The sequence below is a fragment of the Protopterus annectens genome, chromosome 2.part1 (genome assembly GCF_019279795.1).
Source record: "Protopterus annectens isolate FY-2018-M chromosome 2.part1, PAN1.0, whole genome shotgun sequence".
In the NCBI taxonomy this organism is placed as follows: domain Eukaryota; kingdom Metazoa; phylum Chordata; order Ceratodontiformes; family Protopteridae; genus Protopterus; species Protopterus annectens.
In genome coordinates, this window is record NC_056729.1 from 927560832 (window position 1) to 927579779 (window position 18948).

Consider the following 18948-nt stretch of genomic DNA (forward strand, 5'->3'; position numbering starts at 1 on the left):
CCATAAACAAAACTATACAACAGAAGGAAGAAACTGTTGCAGGAAAAGCAGAAAATCCCAGGATGCAAAAAACTCCCTTACCAGCCTCAGTAAGAAGCTGAGATACCTCATAAAATCCTCAAAAACTAGTTACGAAAATAAAATTGCTAAAGATTCCAAAGACAACCACAAGGCATTCTATAGTTATGTCAAGAATCTAAATGGCAATGCTCAGATCTGCTCTGAGCTACAACAGAATAGCATTAAATATGATCCCAAGGATATTACCAATATCGTGGCAGATCGATTTAGTGCCAACTTCACCCCCCTCTCACCCCCTAAAGGGCCCATCTCAATACCAAACGATTGCCAAATTCCAGTAATCACGGCCACACAGGTAGAAACCGCACTCTCCAAAGCTAAGAATACAGCATCCATGGGACAAGATGACATACCGGGCTGTGTACTAAATGAACTACAAAATGAACTGGCACCTCACCCAAGTGTCATGTTTAATCATAGCCTCACCTCAGGCTTTGTGCCCACTGAGTGGCACACAGCTATAGTTATCCCACTCCACAAGGGAGGCTCCACCTTGGATCCTGGGAACTTCCGCCCTATCAGTTTGACAAGCCTGATCTGCAAGGGCATGGAATTGCATTATCATGGAACTTTTAAACAAAGACATTGGCAACCTTCAAACACTGGACCTCATCCAGTTTGGGTTCATGAAGGGCCGATCTTGTCTCCTGAACCTGATTGACTTCTTCAAATCAAGTCTCCAGAGCTGTGGACGAGGGTAAGGCAGTCCACACAGCCTATCTGGACCTCGCCAAGGCCTTCAACACCATCCACCACTCTGGAATCCTATATAAACTTACTAAGCTGGGCATAAATCCCTACGTTACTCGATGGGTTGCAAACTGGCTTACTGACAGACCCAGACTGTAAAAGTAGCCAACTCCAAATCCAGCTTCAGACAAGTGACAAGTGGAGTACCTCAGGGTTCATTCCTGGGACCGCTGTTGTTTGGCATCTACTTCTCTGAAGTACAGGCCAACACTAAGGGACTCTTGCTAACAAAGTTTGCAGATGATTGCAAACTGGGAGCCATTATTGAATCCCCAAATGATGTGGATATTCTACAAAAGGGCTTTTCAGAAACAGATGCTTGGTGCCAGAGACATGGGCTCAAGCTTAATGCCAAGAAATGTGTAGTTATCTCCTTTAGAAAAAAATTTACCCATGAACTACCACATAGGTGGCAGTACACTAAACAGAAAGTGTGATGAGAGACTTAGGGACACAGGTGGACAATGGTCTCACCTTCGATAACCACATCGCCACAACAGTCTGGAACTCCTCCTATGTGGCACTAAGGGATTTTCATCCAGAAAAAAGGAGGTCACTGTCCCACTGTACTCGTCCCTCATTAGACCCATTATAGAGTATAACACCCCGTTTGGTATGTACCTCACAAGACAAATGCAACAGCTGGAAAGGCCGCAGAAATACCTCACTAAAAGAATCACAGGCCTAAAGCAGATGCCATATGCTGACTGTCTAAAAAAAACTCCAGGTATACTCTGTGGCATGTCGTCTACTCAGAGGTGATCTCTGCTTAACATACAAGGCAATGTCAAACCCTGAGCTGTTGGATATGCTCCACTTAAAGAAATCCCAATCCCTCAGAGCCACACGCTCCAGGGATCTAAACCTTGTCATCACAATGAACAAAACATGCTGGAGGGATAGGTTCCTGACCCAGAGACTCCCTTTACTCTGGAATAGACTGCCCATACATGTCAAGCAGAGCACCTCCTTGGCCCTCTTCAAAAGGAACCTTGATGATTGGATGGGAGATAGGAAATTCACCCCGGGGATCATGTTAGTCACCCTGCTAGACAGGGGTCCAGGGAAGTAAATATTGTGGGAAGAAATATCCAGGGAATTGTTATGGCTAGGCTTGTATAGTCCCTAGAGCCGATAGCCTAGTACCAACCTATGAACCTTATTGAGCACCTCCTAGACATTCGCACGAGTCTTTTTTTTTTTTTTTTTAAACTTATGCTTGTAAGCTGCACTCAGAATGGTCCGTTTCAGTAAAACAAGGGATCTGACTGGGTGCAGCGGACAGCCAGCCAGGGAAGTAAGTTGTATTTTTTTTTTTTTTTTTTTTTTAATTTATTTTATTTACTTTTACTTTCCAGGATAGTCCCACTGGGTGAGAATCTGTTTTCAGCAGAGCCCCAAGGAGAAAAGCTCTGTAGTTACCTATGTAGCTCTCAACCTCTTAGTACAAAAAGTCTGAACAAAGCCTCAAAGATAGGGACACATTTTAAATATTTTTTTTTATAACCTTAGAAAGTTGCTAGAATAAACGGTCTTGTGTTACCATGCATTTTCTGAAGAATATGACGTCTGAAACTCAAATTAATATTATCAAGTCATTTAGTCCTCACTGATTTGCCACAACAATTTATTTTAGTTATTTGACATTTGTTTGCCGGGAAAGTCTGACTGGGCTGAATAGGTCCATTTTCAGCGGAGCAGAGGTCTGGGGAGAAAAGCTCCACTACAGTTTTAAAACATTATAAAAAAATAAAGGAAAACAATTTTTACAACCAATATTACAACAGATAAGTGGTCATGCATAAAGAACAACAAAGAAAGTTTGTCATATTAGAGAGGAAGAATAGAAGATGTAGGAAGAACAAAAATAAGATAAAATATTGGTAGTGGGCAGGGGGAAGTAAAAGTAGGTTACTTAGTTTGGGTTGGAACATGCATAAATCCATGAACTTGCGAAGTGTGTTTTAAGATTTTTAAAGGTTATTTTGTTGGTCATGGTTTCATAGTCGGTGTTGGGCACCCTGTGAACCTGGAGAGTCCCCGATTATCTCCCCGCATATGAAGGCACCTACACGAAACAGCTGTGGGGTTCTCTACCTCCTGTTCCGTGCCTTGTTCAGCACCTCCTAGATGACTTGTAACGTCACCACGTGAGTCTGCATTTTTTTAAACTGTTGCCTGTAAGCTGCACTCAATCAGGTCCATTTCAGTAACGCAAGGGACCTGATTGGCTGCAGCAGCTAGTCAGCCAGAGAAGTAAGTTGTATTTTTTTAATTTAATTGTATTTACTTTTGTTTACCAGGATAGTTCGACTGGATGAGAACCCATTTTCAGAGGAGGCCCTGGAAGAAAAGCTCCAAAGTTACCTACGTAGCTCTCAACCTCTTGGTGCAAAAAATCTTGACAAAGCCTCAAAAATATTGACACATTTTAAATATTGTTATTATAACCTTAGAAAGTTGCTGGAATAAATGGTCTTGCATTACCGTGCATTTTCTGAAGGATATGATGTCTGAAACTCAAATGACTGTCATTATTTACTTAATTCAGTTCTCACTAGTTTGCCACAACAAATTATTTTATTTATTTAACATTTGTTTACTGGGAATGTCCGACTGGGCTAAACAGGTCCATTTTCAGTGGAGCAGAGGCCCAGGGAGAAGAGCTCCACTGCAGTTTTAAAACATTACAAGACCTATAATAAAACAACATTTTTATAAGCAATATTACAACAGATAACTTGTCTTGCATAAAGAATAACAAATAAGTTTGTCATATTAGAGAGAGTGAGGAACTTGTTAGAGAAGGTAGGAAAAATAAAAATAAGATAAAATATTGGTAGTGGGTAGGGGGAATTAAAAGTGGGTTGTTTAGTTTGGGATGGAACATGGAGAAATCCATGAACTTGCTAAGTGTGTTTTGAGAAGGTATTTTAAGGTTATTTTGTTGGCTGTTCTAATGTTAAGGGTCAAATTGTTCCAGGTTTTAGTAATGAAGTTGGAATATAGAGAGTCTCCAGTACTGTTTTTACCTCTGGTTATGTTGATTAGTAATTTATTACTGAATCTTACCATGCATTTGTTTGAGTACTGAATTACTTTGTCTTGAAGGGCTGGAGTTTTTTCAGTTTGAATTATTTGATGGGCCATTGTGAGTTGGTTAAGGGTGAGCAGATTTGGTAGTTCTAACCAGGGTAGTTGCTTAAGGGTCTGGCAGTGATGAGATCGATAGGTGAGACTCTTTGCGAATTTTGCTATTTTGTTGTAACAGCAATTGGGTCTATATCAGTTCACCGAAATGACTGACGTTCGAACACCATGTGTTTCAACTAACCACGAAGTGCAAAAACATCAAAGTCTTAGAACCGCAATTTTTTTTTCCCAGGGAATCAAATCGCTGTTCCAAGAAACACACACACAACACAAGCACACCAAAATAACAGCAATCCACACACATACACTTAAAATCCTGCATCTAACCCTACACTAAACTGTGCATACACTACTATCTATCCACTTACCTTAACCCTAAGGTCCGTCACTATCGCACACTCACCTGACCTGCACCCTAATCCTAACTCACCTATCCTGCCCTAACCCTAAAGTCTGCCACTATCACACACCCACCTCACCTGCACCCTAACGTCCACACAATCGCACACTTACCTGAACCTGACCCGTAACTTTCCACCACAGTCCTGAAAATCGCGAAGCCGCAGAAACCGCCCAATGAGTTCTTTCCCTGGGAAAGAATTTGGTGTTCCACGGCTTCACGATAATCAGTATTCATACTTCACAGTTCGAACATATGGTGTTCGATCGTCAGCCATTTCAGCGGACTGATATAGACCCCAACAATTTAGTTTAGTTAAGTCAGATTTGTTAAGGTTAGTGAAATGCGGGATGCATAGTGAAGTGTGGAGACTAGGTGGGTTCTAGCAATAATTGTTTTAGTATTGTTTGTGAGGTATTTATTGCACCTGTGTAGAGTTCCACATTTTTTATGTACTTTCTTTATTGTTTGGGCAATGTGCACATCAAATTTCATGTTTTGATCAATGATGACCCCTAGAAGTTTGGGTTACAGGAGTAATGTAGATATTGCTATTAGAAGTGACTGTGAAAGGAGTGGTGTGAGTAGTGGCTTTGGTGGGGTGAAACAGTATCAGTTTAATTTTGTCTGGGTTAAGAATGAGCTTGAGAATTGGCTACCCAGTTTTCAACTGCAGTAAAGGATTCTTTTGTTATTTTTTGAAGTTGTTGGAATGATGGGGCAGAGCAGATTAGTCCGATATGCAGATGATTCGACCCTAATGTGGCATGTGAGGTTGCAGTATGAAGACTGCTGGTAAATTTGTTAAAAAGTTGTCCAAGTTATAGAGCCTTGAGGAAGTCCTAAAGTAACAATCAGAAGTATAGGATGTTTTGCTGCTGTTTTACTGCGAGTATGACCTGAAAATAGTCTTTGAACTGTGTAATAGTGGAGTAGCTCAGATTAAGATTAGAAAGTGCAGAGAGTTTATTGTGGGAAACTGTATCGAAAGCCTTAGAGAGATCTAGAAATATGGAAGAAATGAGTTTAACTTTGTTATGGTGATAGTTAATGGTATTGGTGAAGCTGAGAACGGCTGCTTTTGTGCCGTGATAAGGGTGAAAACCCTGCTGAGTGTTTGCCAGAAGTTTGTTGTCTAAGAGATAATGTAGGATTTGTGAATGAATGCATTTCCCTAGGATATTTGATAAAGGGGATAGACTGGCAATAGGGCAATAGTTTGATAGTCCTGCAGAGTTCCTTTCTTTATGTAGTGGTATTATGAGGTATTTTCCAGATGGAAGGTATGTGGCGTTCTGATATGGATTGATTGAGAATGAAATGGCATTGGGTGTAATTTTAACAAATCCAGCTGGTAAATTATCGGCTTCAGGTTTAGTGGGTTTGTGTTTATTTAGGGATTTTTTCATAGTATTTGTTGGGATTGGTTGCAGAGAGAAGTTGTTATTCCTGGCTGTGGGTGAGAGGTTTGGAGGAAGTGAGGAGCAGTTTTTATTTGAGAGCTAGGATAGATTTAGTAAAGCATTTATTAAACTGTGTGGCGATACTGTCTGCAGAGCTACTGGTTGTTGGGTAAGGGGTACCAATTTTGCCTGGTTGTACAACTTTAAGATGGCAGACCAAAATTTTTGTTGGTTATTTTTGTGTTTTGGGTATTGGTGTAGTTTTTTTTTTTTTTTTTTTTTATCAAGCTTGATTTGTTTTTTGGCTTTATTCCTTAGTTCTACGTAATTTTGTTGATTTGTCAATGTTTTATTGTGAATCCATGTCTCCCAAGCTTTGTCTTTGTTTTAAAAGTGATATTGAGCCTTACTGGGAAGATAGACGTTGCAATTCTATCAATAAGGTTTCCCGAATTGTTTTTGTTTTGGTATCAATAATGTTGATTAATTTTTTAAAGTAGCACCAAGTTAGACAATACTTTTGCACTTCTGGTAACCAAATTGAATTGTTTAGCTACTGTTCATTGGGTATAACTTTAGAAAAATGCATTGGAACCTGAGGCTAGTGAAAGAGGATGCCGTTACGAGGAGGGGCCATACATTACTACATAAAACAAAATGAAAAAATAGAATTACAGGGGGGAAGGTTTCAGTGATGTGCTGCAGCTGGTACTGATGCAATTTACAAGGGGTTTAAGTAGTTTAACACTATTGTATTGTATATGCAACTATTAAAAGCTTGTGGATAAGGTTTTAGGGAACCGCGAGGACATGTAAACACCTGAAACATGTCCTACATAGCAAAAAACTATTTCAGTCAGTTGGGGATTTGACTGAACCATTTAACTTGCTTACAAGCATATCCATTCTCATTCATGCAGTGTTGACAAACATGAATACTTCACTGTGCCTTGCTGTAGTGCTGTCTTAATTTGAGGCTGTCTATGTTCTATGTGCAACAGTCTGTACAGCTGTCTGTCTTGTGTGTCTCTATACAGTGTGAGGCAGTCTGTGTGGATGTCTCTTCAGTCTTGCTATAATGCTGTCATTGTTTTGTGTAGGTGTCTGTCCTGTATGTGGGAGTCTATGTGGGTGCTGATGTTCAGTCTTGCTATAGTGCTGTCTTCATCATATGTGGGTGTCTATGTCCTGTGTATGAGAATCTGTGTAGCTGTCTGTCTTGTGTACCTGTTCTGTATGAGGGTCTGTGTGGGTATCTTTATTCAGTCTCGCTGTAGTGTTGTCTTTGTCTTGTGTGTCTGTGTCCTGTGTTTGGGAGTTAGTGTGGGTGACTTAGTGTACCTGTGTGGGACTGCCTACCTTGATGCGGTACAGAGGCTTGTTGTAATGTAACAACTTTGCTACTAAATTTCAGTCAGTGTGTGACTGTACGTCTGAGTGGCTACCTTGCTGTGGTACAGGGGCTTGTCATAATGCAACATTGGTACTAAATGCCAGTCAGTGTGTGTACCTTAAAATAGCAGAAAACAGATCCCCAGACTCGAGACAGAGGATGCCAATAGTTTGTATTGAAAGTCAAAAATTTTATTCACAATTAAAAAACGCTAGCACACGGAGCTCAGTAAACCAGGTTAAGCGCTTTCATCTGGTACATCCAGATTTCATCAGAACCATTTGGCTCCTAAACTGCTTTACTTTTATAACATTTTTGGCGCCAAAAATTCCTTAAGTTACATAATTTACATCCATTAAGTAATTTATACATTTTAAACCTTATAATTATGTTATACAGTTGTTATAACAACTTCAATTCATTACTACATATCATAAAAATGTATACCAAAAATCTGAAAAATGTAAGAAATGTACTATATTAGATGTTAGAACCAAATCACTACTTAATTATATGCAATACAATAATTATACTAAAATATCTAAAATATTCTAAAAACAGTGCTGATACATATTATAAAAACTAAGTCCTTATTTATAAACCAAATAGAAATAGATAATCAATTATTGAGCCAAATACTAGTGGCTAATAACTAATAACACTACACACCAAAAATGAACTGTACAGGGGTATGTGAGTTCAAACTGATAAATTAATACCATTCTAAAATTAATTTAAAGCTAAAAAAAGGTTTTAAACTAATGTTACCATTGATACCTGGGGGTGTGGTCGCATCCAAACATATTTGCCACTTACTTTCAACCCAAGCCAAATAAGTTTTCCAATTACCACCTCTATCCCCCACCTCTACCTGGTCTATAATTGCAAAGGTGAAAGTGTGGTCCTTTCCTTTTTCTATGGTGTGCTTACTTAATGCATTCTTAGGGTCTCCTTTCTTTATCCTGTATAGGTGCTCATATATACGAGTCTTAAATTTCCTCTCGGTTTTTCCTATATAATAGGCAGAGCACCTAGTACAGGTGGCAATGTAAACAATGCATTGAGTATTACAATTCCCACTTCTACTAGTTACTATACATCTAGTAATATTATCGATCTTAATTTTTAAATTAGTATTAATATTTTTGCATTGATTACATGTACCACATCGGGTTGTACCCTTCTTTCTCTTGACTTGGAGGCCCTTTTTACCGTACTCAAGCATTCTTTTCAAGTTACTTCCTGTTTTCATCCTCTGTCTCGAGTCTGGGGATCTGTTTTCTGCTATTTTTGGGTTACTAGTCGTGTGCACCTTGGCACTTCCAAGTCTTTTTTTTTATGGTCTGAATGTAGTAACACTATGCAGTGATGGCTAAATAGTGCTGGATAAGCTTAACAGGGAAGGGGTGTGATGGCAACATGGTCAGACTTTATATTTTCTTGGGTAGGGCCCCAACTTGAAACTTGCTGGGGTCCCCCAAAATGCTAACACCGGCCCTGGGTGTATGTGCCCGTATTGGCCATTGTGTGCCTAACATAAAGCCCAGAAGCCGTGGTCAGTAAGCTACTGGCCAAATGGTGTCCAGTTGCCCAGTTTGGGTTATGTAGCATAGCTCTGTTGAGCGAAAGCTGGAAGTAAAAGCAATCAACTTCCCAAACATGAACTTAGAATTGCTACACTCATTGTAGGTTCACTGACAGGATACAGCTTAGAAGTGGATTAAATGATGGTAATGAGGAGGCTGGACATCCTATATATCCAGGAGAAAAGATGGAACGGCACTGCAGCAAAGACACTTGGCTTGGGATCCACAGTTGCCTACTCAGGAGGAGGAGAGCATTCTAGAAATGGTGTGGGAATTGTGGTGAGGAAGGGGCTTCAAACGACAGTGAGGGATGTCATCAGAATTAGTGACAGACTCATGGCAATCAGACTCCAGTCTAATAATAGAACAATATTCATAATCTCCGCCTATGCTCAACAGCAGGGTAGTGATAGTGAGGTAAAGAGTGCATTCAGACAGCAGTTGCAGGACCTACTAGATAAAGCAAGAAAACAGGAACTGGTGTTGATAATGGGTGACCTGAATGCACATATCGCAACAGACAGAACAGGATATGAGGACTGCTTGGGTCTACATGTGTGGGGTGCAGGAATAAAGAAGTAGAGGCCATTATAGACTTCTGTCTGCCAAATGGCTTGATAGTGGCCAACACATGGTTCAGAAAGATACAGTCACAAGATCACATGAGTGGCCAACATGCAACTCAGGTAGACTTCCTCTTAGTAAAGAAAGGGCACTGGGGTGAAATCAGCAATTGCAAAGTCATACTCAGTAAAACAGTCGTCCCACAGCATAATCTCACTGGTTGCCACAATCAGCTGCAAGAAGTGGTCAGAGAGGGCTCTAAAGTCCATAGAGGCCAGGCTGAATACCTGAAAATTGACTGGAGAGAAAGCGCAACAGTTCCAGGAGTTACTTAGGGCTATAGCACCTCAAGAAGAGGAGGAAATAGGTGGAGCTGAAGAATGGGAGCTCCTCTAAGCAGCATGTGTGAGGACTTGAAAACAGATGTGTCTGAGCCGGGTATGGAAATAATTTACATAAGAAAAGCTGGCAATGGAGTGCAGAAGTCCAAAAAGTCATCAAAAGAAAGAATGCATGCAGGATAAATTGCAAGACAGAAAAGAAGGACTTGGCTAGGAAGGATGCTAGTTGTCTAATAAAGAAGCTAAGAAAGGAGTTGCAATAGCAAAGAACAAGGCATAAGAAGCAGTATAGCAGCTTCTAGAAAGTGACACAGTAGGTAGCACAAAGAAACTATATCAGGTTGCAAGGCAAAGACAGAAAGATAGAGAGTTAGACACCCTTCATAAGGGATGTCAGCAACCAGTCCACGGGACAAAAAAGGGAAGGAGTGCGTCCAGCAGTTCTTCAAAAGGAATCTTGATGATTGGATGGGAGATAGGTTCCTGTCAGTCACCCTGCTAGACAGGGGTCCAGGGAAGTAAATACTGTGGGAAGAAATAGCCAGGGAATTGTTATGGATAGGCTTGCATAGGCCATAGGGCCGATAGCCTAGTACCAACCTATGAACCTAATAGAAATTTCATATCACAGCTAGCTGCTGGTTCAAAAGGTCCCTGAGTTTAAACCCTGTAACACAAGAGTGAAGTCCCAAGGGGCAATGGAGCCTTAATTGGTGGCCTTAACAAGAAAACGCCCGTTATGAATGATTTTCAAAGTCAGAGGGTGAGCAGAGAGAATAGGATTGATTTGCCCTATGGAAATTGGAAATAGTGGCTAACTGTAATTTGATAGAGAACTAGCACCGTTGTTGAAAAGGGTTGCTAGGAAATAACAAAATGTCTGAAACTGGTGCTGAAAAGGAATCTATGTTCCTGCTTGAGGCCAAAATAAATCCCTTCCATTTACTGTTGTAGACTTTTTTGGTGTAAGCCTTTTGCAAAGCAAGAAGGATATTTCGAATAGGGGATGTAAGCCTGGACTGTCTCACTAGGGTTGGAAGTGGAGAAACCAAGCAGTCAGTTTGAGGACTCGAAGGTTCTGATGTTGCATCCTTAACGGATGAGAGAGAAGATCCTAACTTGGCTCCAGAATCCATGGAGGATACTTCAGATGAGACCAAAGAAAGGGTAACCATACTTGATGAGGCCAAAAGGGGACCATGAGGATGACTGAGCTCTTCAGCCTACTTGCCTTCTGCAGGAACTTCGGAGTGAGCGGAAGAGAAGGGTAAGCATACAGAAGACCTGGGGGCCAGTTGTGGGCTAGTGCAGACCTTGGGGACTCCCCCAGAGGAGGGATCAGAGCAAAGAGCTTGCTGCATTTCTTGTTGAGGGGAGAGGCAAAGAGGTTGCAGCAAGGTTGACCCAAAGGTTGAAGATCATGTCCGTCACTTACTGATACAGGGACCACTCATGCGGAACCAAAAGAGATTTGCTGAGTCTGCCCACTAAATCGTTGCCTGGGATATGCGTTGCAACTAGAAGGTGGTCTGATATCACCCATTCCCACACCCTCATGGCCTCCCTGCACCAGGAGTAAGAACAGGTTCTTCATAGTTTGTTGATGTACCAGACAACAGCCATGTTGTTGGTGTGTACTGCATTAGTTCCCAAGGGGAGAATGTCCTGAAAGGCTTGCAGTGTTAACAGGAGTGCTGTCCTCTCTAAGACATTGATATGCTATCTGGTCTCAGTGTGGGACCACATGCCTTGGACCATCTTCCCATTGTAATGCCCCCCCCACCCAAACTGGGAAGCATCCGTTGTCACAGTGACTATAGGGGGGCTGCTCAAAATAGCTTGCCTAGAATGACATTGTCTGTTTGCATCCACCAGCTGAGGTGACGTCTGCAGATGGGGGTCAACTTGATGAGAAGTGACAGTGGCTGACAAAGAGGAGACCATTGTGTCGCTAACGTCCACTGAAGGACCAGTATGAAAAACCTGGTTAAAGGTACCAACAGAATGGCTACAGACATGGACTCTAAGGTCTGCAGAATCAGACGAGCCGAGGGGGCCTGTTGGGTTAATGGGTTCATAGGTTCATACTAGGCTATCTGCCCGAGGGCATTTATAAGCCTAGCCCATAGTTTTCTGGCTTACGCCACCCCTTTAGTTTGGAGAAACTATGCCCATTATTTTGCTGTGCCTCTGTCAAATAGTTCTTGCACCTGATTTTCCAGGATGATTGCCCTGTGAGAAGGAAGAGAGGCTATCAGATCCCTTGTATTGAGCTGCATACCTATGAATTCTATGTTCTGTGTTGGAGTCTGATTGGATTTGCTCATGTTTATGGTGATGCCCAGGGAATGTGATAACTGGATTAAGTAATCCCTGGCTTTGATTAGTCAGTGCCTCATGGGTGCGGTTATGGAGCCAATCATCTAAATATGGAAACACCTGGAAACCCTTGAGTCTCAATTGAGCTGCTACCACTGCCATGTATTTGGTGAACACCTGGGGAGCTGTGGTAAGCCCAAAGGGCAGTGCTCTGAATTTGTAATGATGGGCTCCCAGCCAGAAACGCAGATATCTCTTGGAATGCCTGTCTATTTTGATGTGATAGTATGAGTCCTTGAGATCTGTCGAGCACATCAGTTGTCCTTGTGCAACAACAGCAGAATGGACTGAACCATAATCATTTGGAACCTTGACTTCTTTATGTAATCGTTTAGTTTGCCCAGATCCAGGATAGGTCTTAGGTCTCCTGTGTCTTTCTGCACCAGAAAGAAGCGGGAGTGGGTTCTGAATACTCTGGTTGGGACACCCTGAATGACTCCTTTTTGCAACAGTTGCTGGATTTCCTATACTGCCTGTTCCCTTTTGACTGGGTGGCATGTCAGGGAAGCTTCTAGAGTCTGCGGGAAAGAGAGAGAATGGGATGTAGTATCCTCTGGATATTATGCTGAGCACCTGACGATTCTGAATCAGCTGAGTCCTGGCTTCTGGGTGTTAAACTAGTCGGCCCCTGACTGCTTCCAGAAACGGACAGTCGGGCAGTGCTTCAGGAGTGCTGGTAGGGCTCGGTCTTGGAAATGGCATTAGGACTTGTGAAACCACATTTTATTACCCCCATGCGGGTTTCTGAAGAAGAATTTCTGGGGAGTAGAAAATTTGATCCGCACGGCAGAAAGGGTCTTTCCATCCTTTTTGCTGCAGGTAAGTGTCTCAAACTGACAGCTCAAAAAGGGAAGAGCCATCGTAAGGGGCATTCACAAACAACGTCTTTAAAGGCTCCACAAAATCACATAGCCGCACCCAGGCATGACTCCTTAGGGAAAGTCCTGAACCGACTGCTGCAAGGTGCCTTCCATAGTATGGGAGATTAACCTCATCAATGAATTGGTGATAGACGAGAGAGTGGTCAGCTTCAGAGAAAGACAAGCGAGTAGTCAGCTTCGGAGAAACCTTAAATTCCTCTGCAGGCATGGAATTTGAGAGAGAGAAGTTGAGAGTCCTTAATTGGATCTCTCTGCAGCTGAGTAAAATGGGCCGGGTAGTTTTAACAACCTCTGCACAAAGGTGGCTGAAGCATAGATGCACTTTCCAATCCTGTCCAGCTCTCTAGACTCCTTGTTAGGTTGATGGACATTTGCCATTTTCTCTGCCAGCTCTTTCTTAGTGACTGCCACTGCTATGATGGCATTGACTATGGGGCCCTTACTCCACTGCTTTCTGTCTGCCAGAGGGACCCGAAACCTGTTGGGTCATTTGGATATGGCCTCGATGGTGTCCAGTTCCTTTCATGCTTGGTGAGGTACACCAGGGCATCTGCAGGAGGGGTCTCCCAAGACGTAGATGGGCCTGTCCTGAACACCTCCAAGAGAACTGACTTTTTGAGGAAGGAGGTTGGGCAGGCCACCCACCTTTCTGCTTTAGGATCTCTAATATGTCCTCAAAGGAGATTTCAGCCTGGCTCCCTTTATACCTGTGTGTACAGACTTTGGTAAGGGCATCTGCCAACCTGGGAGGAGCAGACAGTTTCTCTGGTACTCTGGTCAGCCGAGAGCTTTCACTGCAGGAAATCCCAACCTTCAAGACTGCAACAGTGAATACACACGAACATCTACACTTATGGTAAATGTACAGAACTGTACTTTTTTTCCAACAGTCATCCAACTGCCAATAAAAAGGCAGGTAGGACTTATGAAGTTACTTAGCCTCTTTAAGTTTTTATACACGCTTCCAAAACCTGATCCAGCAGCTATAACTTCAGTTAATCCTGCTGCTGCGAAACACTGAGTGAATTCCAATCCTTCTCTCTCTGATAAGGATGGGGTGATTATTGATAAGTATGGAAAAAGTCTATGCTTCTGAAACTTTGATTTTTCAGAATTTGGAATTGTCAGGCTCATATGTTAGTTTGTTGTGACTAATTGTGAAAGTATGAGGAAAGCTTTTTCTACACTTTCTCCTTGTGAGGAAAAATATGATTTAAGAAATTTTTCTTCTATTGTTCAAGTCACTAGTCATTGTATACAATGTGTGTATGACTGTGTTGATAATTCTTCAAGCGCTATGGCCACTGGTACTGTTTTGTGGAGTTTTTACATGGCTGCATTCTCTGAACCTCTCAGATTATTAAAAATGAGATTTAAGTTCTCTCTTTTATAGAGTTTTAGTTTTTGGCTCCTCTGCTGCAGAGGTGATCAAAAAGTGTAATGGAATGGATAAGTTGATACAAGAAATCTCTATGACTGTTCAGCCCTCCTTTTCCAAATTTTCTAAGGGGTTCTGTAACTCCTCATCCAGTTTTGGTAAGAAACAAAGTAGTCTCAACAGAATGCTAATAAACGGACATAGAAATGACTAGGGGGTTACGAGAAAAATTCTGGAAACTCCAACCAATAAGTCGTAATGACTATTTAAGATACTTTGTTCCCCCGACCCTGGCAGCCCCTTTTTTTCTTCCAGAAAGTCTGAATCTCCGCTTTTCCATTTGGCAACAGATAGTTTCAGAAAATATGTTCTGAAGTTTATTCATTAAAATTGTAAATGACAATGGGAGGAAATTTCTCCTTTTCAGGGGGAGGGGGGGTAAATTCCTCATCCTCTAGACAAGATTATTGTTTCCGATTGTCCTGCCTCACATGTTGTCCCAGGGAATGATGGACCCAGATGTTCATCGTGCATACAGCTGCAGTCATAACAGATGGGTTTTCCTGCCGTCAGGTAGGTCCTCGGTCGGCCGAATTCCAAAGTCTAGGTCTGGCGTCTGTTGTCGTCGCTTCTTCCCTGACGTCAGTGCGGCAGGGGTATAAAGGAACCAGCTGACGCCATTTTCTTCAGTCTTTCTTGCCGTGCGGTGCCCGAAGCAGAAGCAATTCGTGAGTGCCAGTCGGCCAGCTCCTGAGATTACGAATATTTCTCAACCGAAGACTTCTTGAAAGCTAAGTATCCCGTTGGGGAAACTTTTCTTGCCTCAGACCGATGTCAGACAAAGTTAATAATTGCATTTCATGTGGGAAGCAAATACTGCATAAGGATTTCCATTCCCTCTGTATACCTTGCTTAGGTCCAGACCACGGCCTCTCGGCCTGTCGTTCTTGTGCTACATTCAACAGACGCACTATTAAGCGCCGGGCGGAGTTCGCCCAACACTATTTTGGCAAAAAGTTTAATTACAACATGTCGTCGGATTCTCCGACTCCAATTTTGAGTAAACGACGCAAAGATAAGGACCGACATATGAGGTCCGCGACTTTTACCGACACCACGCTAAAGCAGACTACATGTGCTCCGGTTCTCAGCGAGGCGCCTACGCAGCCCCTGACTACCGATGACACTTCATTAGTGGTGTCTTCTGTGCCCGAGGTCGCAGGCTCTTCGGCCCTCACCCTGACTACAGATACCGAAGTCACTCTTGGCAGGGAAATTCAGTTCAGACAGGCCTGCCACCTCTCAAGGTGTCTTCAGGTCTTCTCCTTCTTTTTCCATTAAGGTTTACACTAAATCTAAAGCAGCCATGCATTCTAAAAGGCAAGCTCCACAGGGCCCCTCTCAAGGCCCCATGCCTAAAAAGCAGATGCTCAAAATGGCTGAGGATTTGATTACTCTTATCAGGGGTTCTCAACCCCCCTCGCACAAAAGGCCCAGAGTGGAGGAAGACTACCCTTCCTCGGACCAGGCCTCTATTACTTCAGAACATTCTGAGGACCAGGAACATTCTTACTCCCCTTTCGAAGATTCTAATGCAGAGGAGTCCATTCCCTCTGTCTCCCCCCACTGAGGATTACTCTTTTGGGGAAACCTTACATACCTTGAGGGAACACTTCCACTGGGAAGGCCAAGAGTACTCAGACTCCATGAAAAGGCTCAGGGATTTTCTTTTGCTCCCTCAGCACAGGCCTCTGGCTATACCTCCTGTCTTAGACATACTAGATGATGTGTATTCAGAGGCCAGCCTTAACCCAGATTCTTTACCTCCAGCTCCAGTCAAGCCAGACAGGTATTACTGGGTTCCTGATTCACACCAATTCCTATACAAAAGCCATGCGGCTAACCCAGAAACTATTTTACAGGGTCCCAAGGGAATTAAGGCCTCCACTGCCAAAAATCCATTACCTTCAGAGAGAGATTCCAGAGCTTTAGAAAGGTGGGGGAAAAGGTATACACCTCGGCCACTTTAACCATGAGGGCTTTAAACTGTCAGTTCCATATGTTAAAGTATCAACAGTTTTTGTTATCTCAGTTGAAAAGCAAAATGTCACAACCTGAACAACCAGACTTGAAGGAGTTGCAGGATTTGTTGCATAGTGCAGAGCAAGTGGGTAAACATACCTTGCAATGTGGTTTTGATGCCTTAGAGGCCTCTTGTAGAGCTGCTGTTACAGGATCAGTCATAGTAGACATGCTTGGCTCAAAGAGCAAACCTTACCAGATCATGTCAAAGCAAAATTACTAGATGCACCTCTTCAAAAAGATGTAGTGTTTGGTGTTGAAGCTGAGGAGGTACTAAAGAAAATGGAGGAAAAGGCAAAATCAGTGCAAACAGTGAAAGATTTCCTACAGGTACAACCGCCACGTTTCAGTAGAAATTGGCCTTCAAAAAATTGGTCCTTTCCAGCCACGGACTGACCTCAAAGAGGTAGATACAGGCGCCCGAGAGGTAGAGGGCAATCTCAAGGATCATTTAGAGGCAGACAATGGCAAACGCCTACACCAAGAGGGGGTGAGGAGAGTTCACAGTCATTCAGAAGGCAGACCCAATGACTTCCCCCTGAGCATGCCAAGCAAGGCTTAAATGGCAGCACCTTTAGGTGGAAAACTGGCATTATTTTCGAAAAACTGGCATATTGTCCCAAAAGACAAGTGGATCCTGGACATTATAGACAAAGGCTACAGATTCCACTTTCACACCCTTCCACAAATTAGAGGCATGCCAAACCTGCCACACAATCAAAGGGCAGAGGCACAAAAACAAATTTCAGATCTCATGGACATGAAAGCTATTCAAGAGGTACCTGCACAAGAACAGGGTCAAGGTTTTTATTCCAGACTATTCCTGGTACCAAGGAAGGGCAAAGATTGGAGACCTATTTTGGACCTATCCATCCTAAACACATACTTACTAGTACCAAAGTTCAAGATGCTCACATTACAGCAGCTTCTTCCCATGCTGGGCAAGGAGTCTTGGCTGGTAACAGTGGACCTCAAGGAGGCATACCTGCATGTCCCAGTCAGACAAGATTGCAGAAGATACCTCAGATTTCTTGCAGGTTCATCCCATTATCAATTCTCCGCATTGCCCTTTAGCTTATCTACTGCGCCCAGAGTATTCACGAAATGCCTGGCATCAGTAATTGCCTTCTGCAGACTTCAAGGGATACAAATATACCCATATCTGGATGACTGCCTGATCCAAGCGGACAGCAAACACACTCTTCTGAAACACCTGGCATTTGTAATAATGTTGAAATCTCTGGGATACACAGTCAACAAAAAGAAGTCAAGACTAATACCCTTTCAAACAATAATTTTCCTGGGTGCCAGCTTGGATACAAACACCCAGATGGCTTACCTCATGCCAGAGAAACAAGGGCAATTAATTCAGTACTTCAGAAAACTGGCAACCTTCACCAGGCTGACTGCAAGGAAAATCCTGCAGGCTCTGGGATTCATGGCATCTTGCATCCTGCTAATCCCATGTGCAAAGCTGCATATGAGGAAACTTCACTGGTACCTAAAAAACTTATGGTCTCAACACAGCCACAGTTTGGAAGAAATCATACCACTGATTCCATGTCTTCAAAAGGAATTTCTGTGGTGGGCTCAAGCATGCCAAAGAAACATAGGTCTCCCATTCTGCAAGCCTCAAGCAAATCGTCATCACAACAGATGCCTCTGACTACGCCTGGGGGGCGCACATGACAGATCGGTGCATTCAGGGCAAATGGTCACAAAAAGAAAAGCTCCTACACATCAATCAGAAGGAAATGCTAGCAGTAATAAATGCTGTTATGGCTTTCAAAGACCTACTGCATCCAGGGCAACTATTGATAAGAACAGACAACTCCACAGTGATGTGGTACATAAACAAACAGGGAGGAACTCATTCATATCCCCTGTGCAGACTAGCCATGTCCCTTTGGAACACTGCTCTGGAATTGCAAATCCAAATTCAAGCACAATTCCTGCCAGGGAAGGAAAACACACTGGCAGACAACCTGAGCAGAAATATGACAGATCCACACGAATGGAAGTTGCATCCTCAAGTTTTCACAATGATCATTCAAGCATGGGGAAGGCCAGACATAGATCTCTTTGCCACCCACAGAAATTACCAATTGACAAAATTCTGCTCAAGGACCTTTCATCCACAGGCCTGGAAAGTGGACACACTCTCTTTCAGTTGGACAACAATGACAGTTTATGCCTTTCCACCTCTTCCACTACTGGCCAAAGTTCTATTAAAAGCCAGAGCAGACAGACCAAAGATGATTCTCATTGCTCCAGACTGGCCAAGACAACACTGGTACCCACGCCTGAGGAGCCTGACGCATTCCCCACCATGGATCCTGCCTCTAATGCCTCTTCTACTGACTCAGCACAACTTCAAAACTCTTCACAGTCAGCTGAAAACACTCAATCTAGTCGCATGGAGGATTCCTTAAATTCACAGCAGACCCTACTCTCCAAGGAGGTGCAGGATGTCATTTTGGAGGCCAGAAGGCCTTCCACTAGAAAAGCCAGCTCTGCAAAATGGAAACGGTTTTGTGTCTGGAATCAGAAAAAAAGG

General features: G+C 42.8%; 1 protein-coding gene across 1 annotated transcript in view; it reads left to right on the forward strand.

Moving 5' to 3' along the window:
* LOC122794282 (histone PARylation factor 1) overlaps positions 1 to 18948 on the forward strand; it is a gene marked incomplete in the record, with an annotated part of 658055 nt that overhangs the window by 480232 nt on the left and 158875 nt on the right.